At 39.5% G+C, this 21,465-nt stretch overlaps 2 long non-coding RNA genes across 2 annotated transcripts in view; both read left to right on the plus strand.

The window, feature by feature from the left end:
• The window catches only part of LOC136256697 (uncharacterized), a 124,161-nt gene extending 103,460 nt beyond the window's left edge, over positions 1–20,701 (plus strand). Inside the window, exons 3-4 of the long non-coding RNA XR_010701606.1 lie at positions 19,802–19,856; positions 20,645–20,701. This is a non-coding gene — a long non-coding RNA (uncharacterized lncRNA). The remainder of the gene's footprint in view (positions 1–19,801; positions 19,857–20,644) is intronic.
• LOC136256270 (uncharacterized) lies at positions 5,212–5,882 on the plus strand. The gene is made up of 2 exons (XR_010701410.1): positions 5,212–5,480; positions 5,727–5,882. It is a non-coding gene; the product is annotated as an uncharacterized lncRNA (long non-coding RNA).
• Positions 20,702–21,465: the final 764 nt, after the last annotated feature.

Consider the following 21,465-nt stretch of genomic DNA (forward strand, 5'->3'; position numbering starts at 1 on the left):
TTGTGATGTCATTGTTTAATTACATTCCACTGCTACAAATTTGTAATGCTAGAGTGACCAGACCCTTCCTCTTTATGCGAAGGGGCGGCCGCGCCAGACTAGTCTGAGGTTGTGCTGAGTAAAGTGATGACATAGACACTGAGAATTAATCACAACCGATTAAACCTTCAGGCTTGGGGTGAACATGAGGGCAGAAAGCAGAGCCGGAGAGCCTACCCGAGCCTACCTAATCTCTAGTAGCGCGATCAGAGGGCGCCCGAGTTGTTGAAGGATCTGTATGATTAATTAAAGGCGGGGGGAGGGTAATTTAAAATGACCCTTAGTTATTATACAGCTCTCATCAATAAAAAGAACAAAGACCAACTCAACTCCTAAGCTACCCCTTGAACTTCAACTTTGAAACTCAACCATACTGGCTCCAACATTTATATCATATAGTGCCACACTTACAGGGATGGATTCAGGACATGCAGGGGGAGGGGCAAGTTGTAGGTGGTTAGGGAGAGTCAGATCCTCTTGTTAGTTGCTGCATTTTTGAAGCAGCAAATAATAGGCAGTGCCTGAACCGAAAGTCAGTTCAATAAGCCGTATATACTCGCTATTGAACCGACAGTAAAACTTAGACAAAAAAGGTCACTAAAAGAAAGACAGAAAAAAAAAAACTCATCTGGGGCTCAAAACCTGGACTACTGGAACTTTAGACAAGTGTGCTGCCACTGCTAGCTAACTTATCCACTAGCTACCCCTACTCATAATGTGTACTATTCGTGTAGTAATCTCGGTGTATATATATATATATATATATATATAGTAAGAACGTAACCTATAAAGGTGAGGAAACCAAAGCTGAACCTGACCCTAATGCTAATGCTACTTTTCATAGTGTCCCCTAAAGTAGAATCAGTGCTGCTTGGGGCAACTACTAGATGCAAAACTAAAAACCTTCCGATTCAGTAAACACTTCCCAAATAATACTGACAACTCTTAGTAGTATCTCACTGTTGATATTTACCATTTTAGACTTTGCAGATGGTTGTAAAGTATTTAAAGCTGTTTGGCTCTGAATGTCTTAAACAACACTCAACAGCAACAACAACTGTGAATGTTAAATAACAACAGCTCTGAATGTCTTTCCAGAGTTTTATAAGAGCTGATCTTGGCCTGGCATAAAGGGGGGGCATTTGCCCAAATTCCCCATCCTGGATCCGCCATTGCTTTATATGAAAGTTATAGTTTAACACCATGCACTGCTAGAAATAATGATTTCACTTATAGTTAAATTGGCTCACAATGCTGCTTATTCAATAAGTTTCAGTCAATACTCAATAGCATTATTGTCAAATTTGATCTCAGAGAGCTAAATTTGCTGCAAAATTTCCCTGTGAGGGCATGCCCCTAGATAAAACATGCTGAGTGTAGCTACTGCTCACACTGCACTACCATATATATCAACCACATTTTTTAGCCTCCACTACAGATGTCCCTAGCTTAGCACCCACCTTGGAAAATTCTAGATCCGCCCTTGATTAAGCCATTATGTGTAGTGCCTCGCAAGGGCAAGATCTTTCAGGTTGTAACAATTTAACATGTCACATTTAGTGTGCCAGAACTTCAAGTGCAAGCACATTAACTATAGTATATATACAATGAACAAAGTTGCAATAGACAAGAAAGGACAAAGCTATGCACTGGCCTGGTAAAGTGTGGCTGATGGTGATACACATAATGAAGCCACATTACAATCAGCTACTACACGCAAGGTTGCATGTTATCCATCAATCCACATGATTTTGATTTGTAACTATACTTGACAATCACCAGTTTCACCACGCATGATACATTATAACTTTGGCAGGTATATAGACTCTTCAGAAATGATTAGCCAAAGTTCAAATTGTGCATTTTTGTTACTAAGTATACAGCGGACCTATATGAGGACATACCTGTCCTGGTTTTCCAATAGTGCCGATATTTTAAGGCTATTAGCTATAAAGTGTCCAGATTACACAGTTGTCCTCATTTTCAATTATAAACAAATTTCAGGTGCACATTGTAGTCAGCTGCAATGCTGTACTTTATACTGCTGAAAATAAATAGTTAAGTGCACATAATTATAATATCATTCATCTTGATGGACCTTTGTTAGAGTATGATTACATCTTATGTGCGGGACCCTTGACTTGTCTGGATGTATTCATGGTCTTAATTTTAAACAAACTTTGGTCGATATGTAATACTTACATGCTAGTTGTAAAAAGATGTCAAGTGTGTCAGGTGATACAGAGAGGAAATGTATATATAATAGGTAGAATGCATATAAATAGTCTTGTGAATACAGTTACTTCTGTACCTATATTATATATATTGACACTTAGCTACCCAATGCATGTGTTCTCAAACAGTCTGTATATTTTTCCAGGAGCTATATAATGAAGCCTCGTTCATTGCAAAAGCGTGCCCTTGGCTATTGGGCCATTGGCTACTACACATGGTTAATATCCATTCTGCCATCAACTGGCTCATGATCGTGCCCAATATGCAGAGTAGTGGCATTAACAGTCAAAGCCAGAACCATTACTAGAGCCACTGAAAACAGTGACTGATTTGGAAAACTATTGAAGTTGCAATTTGAAGCCACAAATGACAGTCACTGCATTGGCAAGCATCCACTACAGTCAATAATAATTAATGACTCATAAATACTCCTTGAAATTGGTTACGGCTTTTGGCTTTGAAGCACACACATTCACTTCTGCTGTAGCTGCAGGTTCTTCAGTGAGAGAATTAATAAAATCAAGAGCATTGCATCATTTAAAATTGTCAGTAATTAAGAGAGTCATTTTTGACTGTGTAATTATTGCATATGAATCCTTGAATATTTGTAGGTTTGACGTGTGATTATATTTGTCTCATGATGGAGTTCTATGATTATTTGTTTCTAAAAGTGTGATTTCTGATTTCATGCAGTGTGTGATTTCAGTGATTTCTGACAAGTTATATGATGCTCCCAGAGTGACGGACCCTCAAAGGCACTAAGCCTGTCAAGTCCTGGTCCTATCATACAAAAAATAAATAGCTTACAGATCAAATTTATTGTTTCTGTCGCACTTGACTTTGCTGCTGGCACAATTTCTTTGGGTAAATCGTTCTACTATATAATAATTATACTCTTTAACTATAACCTTGATGGCTTTAACTTAATCATTATTATTTTCTCATCCTACAAGGGTGGATTTTTTATTACTTTTGTTAACTAGATAGCTGAATCACACAATTTGCGCTGTACTGAGCTAGCTAAAATAACTCTGAATGCAATTTCCTTAGGCTGCTCTACCAACTGTAAAAGGTGCTGGATGGTTGCACTCGGCCTCCAATGGTATAATAAATCCTTCAAGAGTTATGAAAAATGGTAATGCAAGCAGGGATGAGAAACTACGTTTATGGATTTTGTGACTTCTGTTTTACATTTTTATTTGTCTGTTGAGAGCCATACTGTGTCATCTATTAGTCTATACATCAGCACAGTCATCAATATTGAAGTTTTTGAAGAGTTGGTCAAATAGTTGAACCTCCCCAAAAACTGTACATGTACTCTTGAAACTGTTGTTGAATCTCTCTGCTCATCTGAAGTGGTCAGCTAAGCTCTCCTATATTGTGGCTGTTGAACGGTCAGTTGATACACTGATGGAGATGTGACATTCCATTTCTAATTCTAATAGTCCAGATATTGATGTCTCTCCCTCTGTCCTTAATTAACTCTTTAACTGTTGCTAAGCTTGATTCCCAATAATCAATGGGAATAGAATGTAGATTATGAGACATGCATGGTTCTCAGAGTGAATTTGGCAACTGAAACCTTCAAGATATTGTCAAACTGGAGCAAACTTGTCCTTTGTGGAAGTGATTGGTGTGCTCAAAATTATTGCCTATTATGCTCATAATTATGCTCAATTTTTTGCCACAGTTCTCTTGTTACTTTCTAATGGATAATAATACACTTTGGCTTATGAACAATTGGTTAAATGTAAAAAGTACTCATGCATTATGAATTTGGCTGCATTGTAAACTATAATAACAGTTGTGTCAAATAACTACTCCACTGCCATATCAGTGTTCTATTAGTGTAAGTCAACCTTTTTCTGTAGCATACATTTTGTGTATAGCATAGGGATGGCCCCCCTACTTATATAAACGATGTTTACAAGAAAAGATTGAGATACTCTTATAGAACAGTCAAGATCTAGATACTCTAATAAAGCAGTCACGCTATGCAGAGAAGCAGTGTAGCAAGCTACTTAGCTACATACCTGTAATTATAAATGAGGGAATATAGTTGGTGGAGGACAGCTATTGTCAGCAAGTGATAACCTTTTTTTGGTCTTCAGCTTACAGCTGGCCTGGCCCCATTACTCTTTGGCCTGCTCCACTGTCCCTGGCTTACAGTATGACAATTATTCTACCTATTATGCTAGTATTATGCTTGATGCTTTCAGGCACCTATTATGTTCAGAATTATGCCAACTTAATAGGTCGGTGCCTAATGACCTCCCCAAGGAATAACATTCTACTTGCTACATACTGTGACACTCTACTCACCTGAATATCGATATCATTACCAGAGAGCCATAATTGTGACCCTATTTTGACCATACATTTTTGCACATTGGTCAAATTTCTTTTTATAGCTACAAATGAAGCACTGAGTGTGTTAAAATTTTGTGATGATACATTGAAGCATTCCAAAGATATGGCTAATTTACTGTCTAATACATAACAAACTAACTTTCATTATCAGTTTATAGTACTGTATAGTGATCAGGTGTGACAAATTGATGAAAAATTACCTTGTCGACAAAGGTTTTCATTCTTACAATCTAAAAAGATACAAAGAGATCCTTGACTGTTTATTTTTGCTTTTTAAATCACTTGTATTTCTGTCTAAAGACAAGAAGATGTTTGGTTTTGAGAATGAACAAATCACCCGATTTGTAAGTTAATTGGTGTCCTAACACACACATTATGAAACTACTACATGGTGAAGATATACCCAATTAATAATTGAGTATATATATACAGGGGCGGATCCAGGAGCCAGCAAGGGGAGGGGCACAAACAGGCCAACTTGTAGGTGGTTGGAGCGGAGATCCAGATTCTCGTGCTAGTTGCTGCATTTTTGAAGCAGCAAATAATCACCTCTTAGTAGTGTGTTGATTCTTGCCATTTTAGCTCTTGAAGATGGTTGTGAAGTCTTAAAAGCTGTTAAAAGGCTCCAAATGTCTTAAGGTCTGTACAGTTCCGCGTATGGCTTCTGAGGTTAGCACAGCTGGGGTTTACTAATGGATTTCCATGGTCACCAGTAATTATTTAATTAGTCTGTGCCTTGTTTAACGCGTGGCGCGCCCAACAAGAAAATGGTCTTTTATGATGAAATAACCTGCCACAAACGAAGAAAAAAGATCGATATACATGAAGGAAACGAAGTAAGTGATGTACCTTCTTCATCGTGGTCTAATGAATATGGCGATCCGTAATTTACCGATTATCTTCCGGTTACGCAATTAAGAAACAATAACTGTGGCCATAGAACAGCTGCGTGCGCCTCAGTTTCTACACCTTGATACTAAAATTAGAACTAGTTCGTCATTTTAGACCTGATAGGCATGAAAATTTCAGATGGGCAAGCATGGTATTTATGCATTAAAAGAGCGCTTGTCGTTTTTTGATAGCTCCTTCTGGCGAGGAATGGCGTGGAGGTAAAGAAGACTGATTAGTGCCAGCACAAAAGCGGAAGAAGAGTATCTGATGACTGAGAAGCCAGAGAACAAAAATAGAAACGCACGTTTGTTTGTACAGTTTTCAATAATGTATTTTTAAAGAATCAAGTCTCTAGGGCATAAACTGTGGGACTAGTTCTAGTTTAAAGCGAAAATTTAAAAGTTGCCTTCTACAGTGAGTTAAGACATGGGATTTGGACTAAACTGTGCAGTAGTGATAGCTTATTGCAAATAAAAAGAGTTTAGCAGAATAGTTTAATGCGTTCGTAAGTTATAGCAGAAAACATAATTTATGGGAAGCCATACCCGCAACTGTACAGAGCACCCAAACACTGCCAATCCACGTTGTACTTCAATATGCGGTCTTCTGTTAGTAACCGTAAACGTTTCCCGTAAAACTGACCACCTCCTGGCGATTTTACTAATACGAAAGATTTAATGACATATACCACCAGCAAACATCTATTACATTTAATAGTCACTGTTCATTTGATTCCATAGCATCTACCAGAAGTCACCATCTTTCACTAGTCCCTCCACAGTCCACCATTAATTCTAGGAGATATTCTTTTTTTTGTCAACACAACTTTCTTCTGGAACACTGTGCCATTACATATCCTTGAAGACAGTAATCGAAAGTCTTTCCGGCATCACCTTTATAATTACTTATGTGCCAAGTAACTTCTTAATCACTGTTTTGTGTTTTGTTGTGTACTGTTTAGTTTGTAGTGTACTGTAGGTATATGTATATGTATGTTTGTTTTTTGTAGGCGGACACCTTGTACAGGCTTTGCCTTTTGTGTATGCCTTCCTTTTTGGTAAATTGATAATAATAATAATAACCTCTTCATCATTATGTAAACAGTGAAAGGATACACTCGAACACTTCTCATTAAGCTGAATTACCAGGAAAACGCTTGAAATACAGCATAAGCATCGTGCAAGTGATTTTACAAGCCTCAAACTCGCCATCATATTTCATCGAATAACGACTAAAAAAACTAGCTACAATCGTCATGCCTATCTTAAACGATTCGTCTGTATCCACTCAACCAACAGCATCATAGTAAGTGACATATTTAGCCATTTAACAAGAGCTAAAATCCCCAAACACCTTCGGATCCAACAACACGAAGCGGATACCACTATTTTACCACTCAGCTCGTGCCGATTTTCTGGCCGGCTTGGACACTTAGCCGATCAGGATCTATTCTCTAGCCATTTGAACTATAGAGGGTAGCAGATATGATGCTGTTGAGCTCCAGTACTATGCCGCCTAGTACAACACTGGGTATCACTCTTTTCACCCTATTTCATAACCCTACAGAACTTAGACAAAAAGGTGAACTAAAAAGGCGAAAAAAAGTGCAGTCTTAAAGGGGGATTGAGAAGGGGGATCGAACCCAAGATCCCTGTGTGATGGTCCGGTGTGCTACCGATTATGCTACCGCTGCTAGCTCCCTTGATTCTCTTCTTTTGTATCTTATAAATGTGACTAATGAAATAAGCTGTATATAGTAAGAAGAACCTAACCCTAAAGGTGAAGAAGAAACCAAAGTTGAACCCTAACCCTAACGCTAACACTACTAGATGCTTCCCCTAAAGTCTACTACTCGTGGAAACTACTGGACGCTTCCCCTAAAGTCTACTACTCGCGGCAACTACTGGACGCATCCCCTAAAGTCGACCACTCGCGGCAACTACTAGATGCGTGCCCTAAAGTCGAAGAGAGAGAGCAACAACTATAGTAGGAAGTTTGGATGCTTTTGAGCTTAATATTACGTAAGGGTTATGAAAGGTGGTGAAAAGAGTAAAACCCGTACAGGGTGGGGGTACAACACTTGCGCGGTACACTACAAAGGAAAAGTGTTAACGAGCACAACGATGATCGTTCCTTTGAAAACCGGCGTTACGCAATCCCGGGTACGTAGTATATACTATCTATGCTATTTAACAGTTAGTTTGTTATTGGTTTACTTTGGTTTCAGGTGAAATCAAGACACACGGTAGTGTGTCGTGCGGCCCAAGAAGCCGGCGCGTAACACCCGTGAGTATATTGACAGGAAGAAAGAAAACGCAATTTTCGCACCTCCGTAGCTCTGTGCTGCCTTGATGAAACAAGACGATTTTTGCTGTGGACACTCCCTCCACCTTCAGCACTCCACATTCTTTTTTTTTTTTTTTTTAATAATTTCCCGGGCTTGATGGACTGCCCTTTCCTACCACCCCCAGCACAGATTGCAAGTGCTGGACAACTGAATAAAATTAAGCAGACAAATGGGATTCCACAGTCACTAAGTCAGGGCTGGGGGAAGCAAAATATTTTTGGTCAGGCACACTATCTAGGGGAGCACACTGAAAGGAGTAGCCGTGCGAAGCACACTCAGCGGACTTCTAGGGGGGGGTCTGGAGGCATCCCCCCCCCAGAAAAATTTTGAAAATATAACCTTCTGAGTTTAAATTTGGTGACAATTTTGACTGAAAATTGGCATACAGATAAAAGAAGTTTTGTTTGTCTTAAACATGTGGTATTTGATTTATGTAATACTAGTACAGCAAATAGTAGCTATGGGCTGTATAATATACTTAAAACCCATATGCATAGGTTAATATTAACAAACTCTCAGTATTGCTGTACACTTTATGAAAATACAAACATGCACATCCTGCATGTTAAGACATATACATGTACAACAATAATATAATTTAAATGTTTCTTTTATGTAGGTAGTCATACTGGACACTGACGCAAATACAATAGTTACATGCACATAGCCATCAAATGTTTTCCAGTTCAAAGCTGCCAAACACTTTTCTTCTTTCTTCATTGGCAATTGAAAACTCAGTTAGTATTGATTTAACATCTACGGTATCAGTTAGAGATTTATGTATATGTACTACCATCATGTTATTCAAACGTAATTGTGTCATTGAAGACCTCAAATAGGTTTTAACATGGCGGAGTGCTGATGCGCTTCTCTCTGAAACAGCGTTGGTGGCTGGCATCAAAGCAATCAGCTTTACAAGCAAAGACACTTGTGATAACAGAGATAGCTGTGCTGGAGGCAAAGATTGAAAACATTTATGAATGTCACAGAATTGTAGGTGACGGCCACTAACTGCAATTTTCATTTGTCCAAGTAGCTCAAGTTGAGTTTCAAGTTCAGATTTACTAAAATCTGATGCGTAAAAAGACACCACTTCATTGGGCTCCTGCAAATGGTCTTTCTTAGTTGCAGCCTTAATAATAAGCTGCTCTAATGTTGAGTATGTTTTATAATCCTTTTGCTGAAAACGATTTTCAATTGTAGCAATGATTGAATCAACACTTTGAAAGTATATTTGTTTATAATGCTGTTTGACATCAGGAGGGTGATAAGGTTCAGCAGTGCCATCTTCATAATGCATCTATCAATGTTAAGCCCCACTACCCCCCTCCCGGGCTTACTAGGGGATTAGTGGGGGATTTTGACCTGATTTGATCTGAAACTCTGCCCCACTAGTGGGGCATTTGACCGCTCGAAATTTTAGGCATTTGTTTTAACTTGCAAGCTAAAGGAATTGACCTGTTTCCTAAAGTGCCTAACAGCCATACTACATGGAGATTTGACCACTAGTCGCTCCCCCATGGGTGGAGAATTAGATTTTTCAAAAAGTCAAATCCCCACCATTTCCCCCACTACGCCCGGGAGGGGGTAGGTGGGGGATAACATTGATGGATGCATAACATCTAGGACGTTTGCGAGCACGAGGTAAGGTTGGATCTTTGACTTCCAATGAGTTTTGGGTAGTTTTAGCAAGTTCCCAAAACAAATCAAAATCGTCATCTGTTCGAATTTTCTTGAAAACTTCTATGCATAGTTTGGCCACACTATAAGCCTCTACTGCTGACATGGCTGTAGCTTGCAAAGTTTTGCTTAAATTGTCGGTGTGCTTTAGAATCCGCTCACCTAACAAAAGACCAAACAAAAAATCAAAATCCTTCATTTTTGATCGAACTCCATTTATTCTAGCCTTTATTTCTGATTGTGAGCAAACTTCTAATGCTTCATCCCACGTTGCTTCTAAAGCAGAATAGTTGACACATATGCTCTCAAGGGATAAAGCACGCACAGTCCAACGGGTTGGACAAAGGTTTCGTATCCCCGGGGCTTGTGGTGTGAGTTCTTGATGAAACTTGTGAAAAATGGCATCTCTCCTATATATAGGTGAATATTTGAAAAGCTTGCATATTTCAAGCGCTACATCGAGAGCATCACACATGCATTTAATACTTTTCAAAGTGTCGGACACAGCAAGATTTAAACTATGGCCATAGCAATGCAAATAAAGTGCTCGTGGCTCAAGTTTTTGAATGTCAGATGCCACTCGCTTCATGTTGGAAGCCCCATCATAACACTGGGCTCTACACATTGACATTGAAAGAGTCATGCGGCGCACAGTATCAGTGACAACATGAACAATGGTAGCAGCAGTTATGTCATCAACATGATGGAGGCTTACAAAATCCTCATGTGCTTCGAACTTGTCATCGACCCATCTTATACACACAACAACTCTTTATTTGAAGAATCCGTGACTTCATCTGCCTCCACTGCAAAATAACCTGCTGCCTTTATGTCTGCAGCAATTCTACGCAAGTGACTGTGAGCCAAAAGCTTAATCACCTCATCCTGTATGTGGTGATCTGTGTACTTGTTTGTTTTACGTTTCATTATTTCTAACATCCCTGGATCGTCATTTGCACGCAGCAGCATTAATTGGTAAAAGTTGGATTCCTTCTCACAGCCACCACCGCCATCTTCTGATGGAATCCAATTGCCTCTGAATGGTAGGCCTTGTCTGGCAAGAAAGATGACATTTTGAAGAACTTTTTGCAAGTAAGCTCTGTTGATTGCCCTTTGGTTGGTACCAGCAGCAGCATAATGCTCACCAATATCTTTGTATTTGTTCATGACTAAATCAGCTGCCCACTTGTGCATCTAAATTTAAAAATAGAGAAACGAATGTAGTGATGCTCAAACTAGTGCGGTATTAAACAAAGCAGTTTGTTACGATATAGCTATGAATAATAATAAAAACTTACGTGGGAGCGTTCGTGAAGAGGAAATCCTCCGTGTTTCTCTCCAGTGGCATCCTTCCAATACGTATAGCCGCGGGTGAGAAACGCATCCGATGTTTTGCTGGTCAGTGAGCAATTCCTGACTCTTTCTTGTTGCACTGCCTTAATACAAACAAAGCAAAACGCTTTATCTTCGGTCTCGTTGTACGTGATCCATGGCCACTTATCGAACCACGAAGATTGGAAGAAACGATAGGTCGGCTTTTTGTCCCCAAGCTTCCTCTTCGGAAAAGCAAAAGTCTTCGGGTGATTGGGTTTATCATCCAACACTGGAAGAAACAAATCTTCGTTATAATCTACTTCCACGGGCACCTGTTCAGAGCTGCCGCAGCCTTCCGCGTGCATGCCAAAAACGTAATTCGATTCGATTGTGGGTTTGCTCTTTCAAATAAAGTAATAATTACCACGAATTAAAAATATTGCCCCGGCTCTTTCCGGGGGGGGGGGGGGGGGGGGGGGTATCACTCTTTTCACCCTATTTCATAACCCTACAGAACTTAGACAAAAAAAAGGTGAACCAAAAAGGTGATAAAAAAAGTGCAGTCTTGAAGGGGGATCGAGCCCAGGATCCCAGTGTGATAATCCAGTGTGCTACCAATTATGCTACCGCTGCTAGCTCCCTTGATTCCCTTCTTTTGTATCTTATAAATGTGACTAATGAAATAAGCTGTATATAGTAAGAACCTAACCCTAAAGGTGAAGAAGAAACCAAAGCTGAATTCTAACCCTAACGCTAACACTACTAGACGCTTCCCCTAAAGTCTACTACTCGTGGCAACTACTGGACGCTTCCCCTAAAGTCTACTACTCGCGGCAACTACTGGACGCATCTCCTAAAGTTGACAACTCGCGGCAACTACTAGATGCGTGCCCTAAAGTCGAAGAGAGAGAGCAACAACTACAGTAGGAAGTCTGGATGCTTTTGAGCTTAATATTACGTAAGGGTTATGAAAGGTGGTGAAAAGAGTAAAACCCTTTCCCGGGGCTGCCGGGGCAGTTCCCCCGGCCATGTAAGAAAGTCCACTGACTGTGGAGTCCTGGTGTAAACACCAATAGAAGACCGTGCCCCACGAATACACTGAATTGCCGAGCGCAACAACGAAAAGCTCAGGCAACAACGCAGCCAACCCAGAACCACAGAATAATCATCTCCCCACTTTGTGGCCAGAAGAGAAGCAAGTCGCTTATAAAAAACAGTAGCCTCATGGGCTAAACCGCCAGTGGTAGCCAAAACAATTGGAGTGAAAGTGGCATGCTCCACTTCTCGAACCCGCTGACCATAAACACGATGCTTAATCTTTTCATGCTTCCTAAAGGTGGACGACAGAGAGGAGGAACTATTAGAAGGAGCAAAAGGGTTAAAAGCACGGACATCAATGAAACATCTCTCCGAACGACCACCCCAGAAACCGTTTACAGCAACATCCAAGCGAGCCGAATCCTGAGTATTAGAGGTGGCAAGAGGGAACTCATCAGAATGCTGAACCGGCTGTAACTCTGGCTCAACACACACCTGAGAGCAAACCTCAGTAAGAAGCAGGGGCGTAGGCAGGATTTCCAAAAGGGGGGTTCTGCCATAAGTATAGAATCTCCACAGCGGGGGTCTGGGGCCGCAGCCCCCAGCCGCTGACAACGCATACATATTATAATCATCCGGTTTTTAACTTTTTTGGTGATTTCAATAAAAATATATTCGCAATAGCGAGTAGAGGTACTTGAATTCCTCTGCCTGAAGACCTGTAGCTACCCATTTCAGTGGATTTGTGTAAGTTAATTCAGTTCTAGTTAACCAGTATCACGATTTAAAAAACTTAACTCTGAAAAGGGGGTTCGTCCGAACCCTTTGAACCCCCCCTGGCTACGCCCCTGAGAAGGGTAGCAGTAAGGTCCCTAATCTCGTTATGACGCAAGGAAGGTAAACTCCCTTTGGGACAGGACAAAGCATGCTCAACAGAAAAGGAGGTTCCGCAAGCACAAAGGGAAGGAGGACGAAGTGGGGACCAACCATACCTCAAAGCCAAAGCATCCTGGAAAGCAGATCTATGGAGAGTGAAACCATGCTCACTTAAACTGAAGGTAAGGTGGTGAGCCAGCTTGAAGCACCTCTAACAGTAGCCAAGTCCGTCTCACGCCTCAAGGAAGGCCCAAGCTGTTGGTATAGCTCAGCAAATTGTGTAGAACAGTGTTCAGACTTGGCTTTCCTTAAAAGGGCCTTTCTGGCCTGCTGAGAGGCAACAGCCTCAACAAAACTCAAATCATGATTCAATATACATTGGCTAAGAGGTTCCGTGATATCACGGGATGCAGCCAACTCACTAACACATCTTCTTGTGGGGACAAAAATACCCAGGCCTCCCCACCGAGCAGGAAGGGCAAACAGGAGCCGTGAACTATCACTGGGCGGTGAACAACCAGTTAAAGTAGGAATAAATTATTATTATTTATTACAGGTAATTTATAAGGCTAAACAGCCTGTTACACCTGATCAACAGGTAAAAAAAGTACAAGTAGACTAATTACATACATTTATACATAGTGTTAGATGAATATTGGTCAATCAATTTCTTAAAATCATCAACTGATGCTGCACATGCTACTTCTTGGGGTAAATTACTCCATGGTTCAACAACTCTTCTTGTAAAAAAATATTTCCTGGCATCTGTTCTTGAAAAATATTTAAATAGCTTAAATGTATGACCTCTGGTATGGGTAATGGGTGAAAAAGTAAAAAAAATCAGAATGGTCTATATCATACTTATCATGTAGCATATTGTAGACAGCAATCATGTCACCTCTATAACGTCTATAATGTAATGATGGCAAGTTAAGTACTTTCAATCGTTCCTCGTAGTCAAGATTTCTTATAGATTTGATCATTCTAGTTGCTTTCCGTTGGATTTTTTCTAATTTTTGGATGTCTGTTTTATAGTAAGGTCCCCAAACCAAGTTACCATATTCTAAAATAGGACGTACTATTGATTTGTATAAACATGTAAATGAATCTACAGAAATATCCGAAAAGGTCTGTTTAATAAGGCCAAGAAGTCTATTAGCCTTATTAACCACTGCCGAACACTGACTATGAAACTTGAGATTGCCATCAATCAACACCCCCAAATCCTTTTCCTCATTTACCTTAACAATGTCCATCCCATCCATCTTATAACAATATCTTGGATTAAACTGACCTATATGTAGTATTTTATACTTGGCGAATCATATCTTCAAGTGGCTGAAAAGCATCACACACACACACACAAGGAACTGTTCGAAAAACAAACAGCCAACGACTGGATAGACCATGGGTGAAGGCACAGTATGCAGCATGGGGCTGACTCTCCGCAAATCTTGATAACCTCTTAACCTCTGCAGACCAGCCCTTAACCTTCTCAACAACAAAACTATTCACATAACTATCAGACCCAATAGCAGCCCCCAAACGCTTCAAGTGTTCCCGAGATATGCGACTTCAAAAATTGGCTTAGTTTCTTCGTTTTTTTTCTTCTTATTAAGACACACGGTAGTGTGTCGTTCGGCCCAAGATGCCGGCGCGCAACCCCGTGAGTATATTGACAGGAAGAAAGAAAACGCAATTTTCGTACCTCCGTAGCTCTGTGCTGCCTTGATGAAACAAGACAAATTTTGCTGTGTACATTCCCTCCAACGTCAGTACACCACCTTCCAAATTTGTGCGAAATCGCTTCAGGCATTCATGCGACTTCATAAATTGGCTTAGTTTCTTCGTTTTTTTCTTCTTATTTTTCTTCCTCTTTTCGCACACTTACAAAAACTACTATAAAACGCGAACGCGTTATCTGATTGTCTTGAAATTTGGCACACAGAAGAGGGGTATAAAGGCGCATCTCGGTACCAACTTTGGCTGGAATACCATAAACAGGCAAAGAGTTATGAGCGATTATTCACGAAAAATAACACCAATATGTTGTCACGCCTACAGGGTAAACCGCGTATGGGAAGAAGCTGAAAATCGGTGGGTGAATAGGTTAACTATTGAATCTCAAACCTTTTGTGGTTTGAAAGAAATCGAGCTAAAAACCAGGATGATACAGCGAAAAAATCAACAGTGTGTAACAATTACGCAATCGAGATTAGCTAATAAAAAAACGACTGCTTGCCACGCCTACCAGATAAACCGCTTGGGGTAATGCTTTGAAAATCGCTGTACAGATGGAGTTATCATCTTAGAAAGGCTCTTCAATGGTGTAGAAGAATCAGACTTAAAGCCACGGAGTTATAACACGAAATCCAACTTGGTGTAGCAAGTGCGAGATCGAGATACTCTAATAGAGCAGTCATCCTAATAGAGCAGTCACCCTGAACAGAATTCAAGAGATCAGTTAGAAATAAGTAACCTGTATAGAGATCAGCTACATACAAATCACCCTGTGGAGAGTTCAGCTACAAACAATTCACCCTGTTCAGACATCAGTTAGAAGAAGTTTTCTTGTAGAGAGTTCAGTTACAAACAAATCACCCTGTTGAAAGATCAGCTAGAAGATGTCACCTTGTAGATAGTTCAGTTACAAAGAAACCATTCTGTAAAGAGCTCAGCTGCAAACAAATCACCTATACAGATTCAGCTACAAACAAATCACCCTGTAGAGAGATCAGCTAGAAGAAGTTACCTTGTAGATCGTTCAGCTACAAACAATTCACCCTGTAAAGAGATCAGCTAGAAGAAGTTACCTTGTAGAGAGTTCAGCTACAAAGAAACCATCATGTAGAGAATCCAGCCGCAAACAAATCACGTGTAGAGAGTTCAGCTACAAACAAATCTCCCTGTAGAAAAAAAATCAGCTAGAAAAAATCACCTTGTAGAGAGCTCAGCTTCAAAGAAACAATCATGTGAGAGTTCAGGTACAAACAAATTGTCCTGTAGAGAGATCAGCTAGAAGAAGTTACCTTGTAGAGAGTTCAGCTACAAAGAAACCATCATGTAGATAGTTCAGGTACAAACAAATCACCCTGTAGAAAGATCAGCTATAGAAGAAATCACCTGGTAGAGAGTTCAGCTACAAAGAAACTATCATGTAGAGAGTTCAACTACAAACAAATCACCCTGTAGAAAGATCAACTATAGAAGAAATCACCTTGTAGAGAGTTCAGCTACAAAGAAACCATCATGTAGAGAGTTCAGCTACAAACAAATTGGCCTGTAGAGATCAGCTAGAAGAAATTACCTTGTAGAGAGTTCAGCTACAAAGAAACCATCATGTAGAGAGTTCAGCTGCAAACAAATCACCTGTAGAGAGTTCAGCTACAAACAAATCACCCTGTAGAGAGATCAGCTAGAAGAGGTTTCCTTGTAGAGAGTTCAGCTACAAAGAAACCATCATGTAGAGAGTTCAGCTGCAAACAAATCACCTGTAGAGAGTTCAGCTACAAACAAATCTCCCTGTAGAGAGATCAGCTAGAAGACGTTTCCTTGTAGACAGTTCAGCTACAAAGAAACCATCATGTAGAGAGTTCAGCTGCAAACAAATCACCTGTAGAGAGTTCAGCTACAAACAAATCTCCCTGTAGAGAGATCAGCTAGAAGAAGTTTACTTGTAGACAGTTCAGCTACAAACAAATCACCCTGTAGAGAGATCAGCTAGAAGAAGTTTACTTGTAGACAGTTCAGCTACAAACAAATCACCCTGTAGAAAGATCAGCTACAAACAAATCTCCCTGTAGAGAGATCAGCTAGAAGAAGTTTACTTGTAGACAGTTCAGCTGCAAACAAATCACCTGTAGAGAGTTCAGCTACAAACAAATCTCCCTGTAGAGAGATCAGCTAGAAGAAGTTTCCTTGTAGACAGTTCAGCTACAAACAAATCTCCCTGTAGAGAGATCAGCTAGAAGAAGTTTACTTGTAGACAGTTCAGCTACAAACAAATCACCCTGTAGAAAGATCAGCTAGAAGAAGTTACCTTGTAGAGAGTTCAGCTACAAAGAAACCATCATGTAGAGAGTTCAGCTACAAACAAATCACCCTGTAGAAAGATCAGCTAGAAGAAGTTACCTTGTAGAGAGTTCAGCTACAAAGAAACCATCATGTAGAGAGTTCAGCTGCAAACAAATCACCTGTAGAGAGTTCAGCTACAAACAAATCTCCCTGTAGAAAGATCAGCTAGAAGAAATTACCTCATAGATAGTTCAGCTACAAACAAATCACCCTGTAGAGAGTTCAGCTAGAAGAAATTACCTTGTAGATCGTTCAGCTACAAACAATTCAAGACCATATTTTCATGAGTTGTATGACTAAACTGATCTTGGCCTGACATAAAGTTTAGTAAGCTTATTTCAATCACAAGTATGGCTGGCTCTTCCACAAGGTGAGGGGGGGGGGGCAATTGCCCCAAATGCCCCATCCTGGATCCGCCATTGATATATATCTCCTAGAATAAAAAGCTATGGGTTTCCACAAATTCTGCATGTGCCCAAATGTATGATATGGTTGTGGTCACAAATTGGATCTTCCTTCCGAGTTTGTGCTGCCAATAGACTTTGCTGGGTATTAGCGGGTATAGTCAGTTCAAACAAACAGGTGGCCATGGAATCATTAGAAACCAAGACCAGTGGATGCTAAGGGTGGTAGAAAGATTGGTAGGGATAGTATAGGAGGGCCATATCAGACAATTTAATGTATTTTAGGCCACACCAAGTCAAACCTTAGTTTCTGGTCACCCGCCCGCATGGTAAACCTGGAACCCTAGTTTATGAGGACTATTATTAATATTACAGGTGCTTAAGTGCATGTGACCCAGCAAGACACTTATTTTTTACTGTAAAAGATCGAGATACTCTAATAGAGCAGTCAGGGATTCCAATAGAGCAGTCACACTACTCTTAACTCTAATATTAGGTATATATGCCACACTAATAAAATGTTTCTAACTATAGCTAGTTTTGTCCTTGATTAGCTGTTCAGATTATAACTGTTACTAATGCTTCTGTAACCAAAGTATTTTCAGTAGCATTAACTACTAGCCCATGCAGATGGGCCATAGCTTTAACTTTATAATTCAAATGTAGTCCTCTAATGATTAGTCTATAGTAACTTCAAATTCCTTATCACTGAACACTGCAGGGGTATGGAAAGCCGGCAACATTCGGTGAGCTTAAACTTAAACTTTTCCATAACTAAAATTAGATTGGCAAGTAGAAACCCTTATAGTTTAAACATTCCCAGATGATCACTAAAAAACACTATAGTCTGGAGCACTCAATGACTCAAAACTTTGACAGTTACTTTTCTCAAGGTTACTGAATAGAAGGCTGGAAACACATAGCTAGTGGGCTACGACTTCACATCTGAATGAAGAATTTATGATGTGAAAATAGAAGTTAAATTTCATTTTGGATCATGATCATTTGAACAACTTAGCTATATAAGTCATAGTAATATTTTCCTGACATAGCTAATGAGACATTTATTTCACTTGGAAAGCATAAGTAGCTACATGAGCAAAACATTTCCTATAGTATATTCTAAATAAATAATTAAATAAATAAATAAATATACTTAAATGCTATACATCAGTGTATAGCTAGCCATGATCCATCAACAACTTTCCTAGTGCATTTTTGCCGAAGCACAACTACTTATGTTGTTGGTTAAGTTTGACTAAAAACAAAATCAACATGAATTTGCTAAATTGAGCAAATAATAATACCATACAGTATATTGTCACAGTAGAGTCTATAGTCCTGAAGTCCTGATCATCCGCCCGCCCGCATCCATTTGTAGGCTTGGGAGTGACCAGAAACTAAGGTATGACTTGGAGTGGCCTTAATGTCATTCAGCTACAGTATGAAAATGTACTGTTTGTTCAATTAGAATTTTAAAAATAAAACTGATTCTACAAAAACCTGTTAATTTTAGCAACTTTTATATGCTCACCTGTATAGCACGTATATCATATAGGGGATGGGTGGGTGGGAGGGTGCGGAGGGGGGGGTGGTGAGCCGCCCACGCACAAGAAGTGGTTGACAGTGAAAAAACAGTCTATACAACTGTTTAAATATATACGTTCTTTGATATTGTATATGCATTAGTTTGCCAGTGATAATTATAAACGGCGAAAAGAATGTAATGAATTGCCCGCCCACGCCCAATTTGCGCCTTCGTTAAAATGGCATTGCTCAAAGACGATCGAGGGCGATTAAATGTCTATGACATAGTTTTCTATAAGGTAGGCGGGGGTAACTTCGTGACGGGGGTAACTTCGTGAATTTCGACTTTGATCGGCTGAAACTCTTTAATGGCTTGATCAAACGATTTGATATTTTCTGTGTATATACGCTAGGATATGGTGATTACTTTGAGTCCAAGTATGACACTCTAGCTTCTGTAGTTTTTATGAAATCGTCGTTCAATTGATGATGTGTAACAAAATTTTTGCTAAAAAAACTTTCCGGGTACTACAAAACTTGCTCTTAACCACTTAGAGGACCATGTACATTGTTCTATTCGACTCTTTTAACTTGGAGAAGTAGGTAAAGTGTCTAGTGTAACTCTTTTCTGGCAACAATCCATGTTTCAGCCATGGCTAAGGCAGTGAAACAGGAGAATTCGTAAATTCACGAAGTTACCCCCATTGCGTGTTTTTTGACACTATCGGCTATTTCCTGCCATATCTCTCTAACCGATTACTCAAATCTATTGTAACTTGGCAAACTTAGACTACATAAACACATGTTGATTGTAGCCAAGTTTCGTATTTATTGGTTTTGTATATCTAAAGTTATAAACAAAAACGCAAACTTTTCACGAAGTTACCCCCATTTACCTTATAAATACTTTGGTTTGTTTATCATGCTGTAATATTTTGCTGCTGTGTTATGCTATAATAATATTAATGCTTATATTATTTAATGATGTTTGTTTCTATTACTTTAGTGCACGGTGGGAGGTGGAAGCGTCCATGATGACGATTGGGCAATGTGCAAATAAGGTGAGTGTATGCTTTGTAAAAAGAAGCCCACGTAGCTGTGCAGGGCTCATCTTCTGTACAGAATCAGCTTCTGTATAGTCTTCCATTATTTTATTTTTCCCGAGAGGTAGCCAACGCCCACGCAAAACACAGAAATGGTGTACCAGAGGGGTTTCCAACGCCCACGCATAGCACCCAAATGGTGTGTACGAGACTCCCAATCTTTATGTATTTTTACCTGTACAGTTGTTGATCTACATCTTGTTCTAGTTATTCATGATCGATCATTGTCTACTTTGTTAAACTCACTTTCTCCATTATTTTTACATGATTTAGGATTTGGTTTCTAATGTATTTGTGTATTTCTGATTGGATTTCTCACATAGCATACAAGAGTCCCAAGGCATTGGCTACCCCTCGCTTTTTACCAAAAGCCAGTTCATCTCTAGTTGACAAAGATAGTGTGACCATCTAATTATGATATTACAATCTAAATTAAATTCTTGATCACAGATACACATTTCCCTTGTTGCTATATGTGGCGCACCACAAAATTAACCAATGTAAACAACCATTACCATACCTTGTAGTGTTTTATTTTTATATGAATATGTAGTGAAGTGTGCGTGTAGTGTGTGTGTGTGTGTGTGTGTGTGTGTGTGTGTGTGTGTGTGTGTGTGTGTGTGTAGTGTGTGTTGTGTGTAGTGTGTGTTGTGTGTGTGTAGTGTGTGTGTGTGTGTGTGTGTAGTGTGTGCGTGATAAAGATTTTTTTAAATTCATCAGTTTAAATGTGACTGTTTTTTCTACAGGTTTATATATTGGAGAACTGCAAACAACTAACTTGAAATTTTTATGATGACCATTTAAAAAAAATATTTATTTGATTACATGTACAAAATACAAAGATGTATCACGTGATCAAAAAAGTTATTAGCATGATGTACAATTGAGGACTATTGACCATTGAAAAGTTGATGAATTAAACATTCAAGAACGGAATGCTTCTCCATTGCAACTCGCCCACGCAATATAGCGCGTGCGTCACTAATAATTAGTGCTCAGCCGGGGTATGCGACTATTGGATTGAGGTGGTGGTTTTTATAAAATTATTTGTACCGTGTAAAACATTCGTCACGAACGGTATAGCTAGCTGAAGTATTCAAGAAAGGATAGATCTAGCCTAGTATAACCTGGATTCGTTAAAAATTTCGCGCCTGGATTGTTGGGGTGAGCCAATATTTTCATTGCCAATGGTTCTATGTGTAATGTTAAACCCCCTACTTTGTACCATGAAGAAGGCCGTATTAAGCTGTTACATTTTAAGTGAAAGTAGATGTCATGCTGGCCATTCCTGCTAGAACCTGGGAAAGGTTTAAAAGTTATCTGACGCTCCATAACAGAGCCTTGAAAACCTGCTTCCAGTGTAGACGCGTGTATCTTGTCAATAAAATTTTTTTTATTAAAAGTCGCTTAATTGTTGAATATGCTGACTTGCATACACTGACAAGATAACCTGGAAAGTCAGTGCAAAGTTTAAAATGCTGTTGGAGCCTTAGCTAGTTATCATGCCAGTTAAATTAAAGGATTTCCGCTTATTAATGCCTGCAAAGTTAAATCAATTTAACTAATT

The sequence above is a fragment of the Dysidea avara genome, chromosome 5 (assembly GCF_963678975.1).
Source record: "Dysidea avara chromosome 5, odDysAvar1.4, whole genome shotgun sequence".
NCBI lineage: Eukaryota > Metazoa > Porifera > Demospongiae > Dictyoceratida > Dysideidae > Dysidea > Dysidea avara.